General features: G+C 31.6%; 1 protein-coding gene across 1 annotated transcript in view; it reads right to left on the bottom strand.

Annotated features, from left to right (window-relative positions):
* The window catches only part of LOC117180360, a 352,021-nt gene that overhangs the window by 306,961 nt on the left and 43,356 nt on the right, over nt 1-1,704 (bottom strand). The window lies entirely within an intron of this gene.

The raw sequence follows: 1,704 nt of genomic DNA on the forward strand, positions 1-1,704 counted from the left end.
AAAGGGTTACGATATATCACATGAAACTATAAGAACTCATCTTCGTGCAAATGACGTAATGTTTCGCCCTACAATGAAAAAACCATTGCTTGGTGAAAAGCAAATCGAAAAGCGACTTGCGTGGGCCGCCCAGGAAAATGTTGATCGATATTGGGACGAGGTAATATTCACCGACGAGGCTTCTTTTTGGGGTTACGTGACGTCATCACATGCCTGGACACATTCAACCTCAAGATTAGTGCAGCGGACTGTAAAACATCCGGTAAAAGTGCATCTCTGGGGTTGTTTCTCGAAACATGGGTTTGGGAGATTGCACCTATTCACCTACATAACAAGATGAGAATTGAAAGCAAACTGAATGTTAAATCAAAAAGCATGAAAGAGGGAGCTCTTCTTAATATTTTGACACCAAAATCATGTCGATACACCTTACCGACTGCGAGTAAAGCCACCCACGCTTTAACTTGACAGACTGTATATCAATAAAATATATAAATAGTTTTGTGAAAAAAGTTTTAATAGTATACAAGTTCAAACTTAATATTTGAGGGTTTAGCGAATGCTTAGACTATTGAATATAATGAGAAAAATGTAATTGTAATTGAATTAAATTTGTATTCATGAACATATAGCATAAAAATATGCAAAGAAAATAAAAAATAGTTTATTCAATAATTCAACTTGTTTAAAAAAAGTATTTTTCAGAGGAACAAATATAAATTATATTGTTATAAAACGTCCACGATGTGAATATAAGCAATGTTTAAACATCTTTGTTTTAAAGAATTAAAAGGATATAATGATAAAAGAGAGCAATTAAAGAAATTTATTTTTTTCTTTTCCACTGATTATTAAATAAAATTATTTCAAATTTAAATTTAGTTTAATTCAATTAGAAATACATTATATTCATTATAAATACATAAGCGAGAGTATTCACATGGTAAGTTTAAACTTAGTACTTTTCAAATTTTATCTCCGGGTTTTATACATTCCATTAATAATATTGTTAATTTGTTTTCGACAATAAACTGTAAGAATCATATTTTACTTTTTATTCAAATTCAAATCTAAGATGAATTCCACTTTACCAGGATTATTTTACGACCATATAAATCATATTTTGTCTTTAGTATTCATAGAAAATGATTGGAAAAATATTTTTAAATGTTAGATGAGTAACATTGTTTTAATTTCAAGAATTTTTTTGAATTGAAATAACATTTTGTTTCCTACAAAATTAAAAAAGTGATTTAGTCCCATTGCTTTCTATGTAAAAACAGGGAGTTATGGGAACTGATGAACTTTGGACAGTTGCGGGGTCAAGTTAAAATCTCAAATACGGAGAGATGCACACGGCAGTGATCCCAGATCTGAAACGAAACGTGGTCCAATACTATGACACGTCTATGTGCGTGTGAATATAGTAGGAGACGATATAAATGCCTGGGTTGCGCGCGCAACCCATTTCTCCTCTTCTGAATATGAAAATTCGAAGGTGCACGATTGCCGGTCGGAACACTTCGGCGGTTCTATTTATATCTCTATCTGCTTTGAAATAAAATGAAGAGATTGGGATTTTAACATTTTCAGATTTCGATGCTGAGCTGGCGATTCTCATGATTTGAATACTTCGCGCGCCTCTTTATATGCTTGTATTTTGAGGTTACGTTACTTCAAGTATAAAATATAAATTATATAAAT

The sequence above is a fragment of the Belonocnema kinseyi genome, chromosome 9 (assembly GCF_010883055.1).
Source record: "Belonocnema kinseyi isolate 2016_QV_RU_SX_M_011 chromosome 9, B_treatae_v1, whole genome shotgun sequence".
Taxonomy (NCBI): Eukaryota; Metazoa; Arthropoda; class Insecta; order Hymenoptera; family Cynipidae; genus Belonocnema; species Belonocnema kinseyi.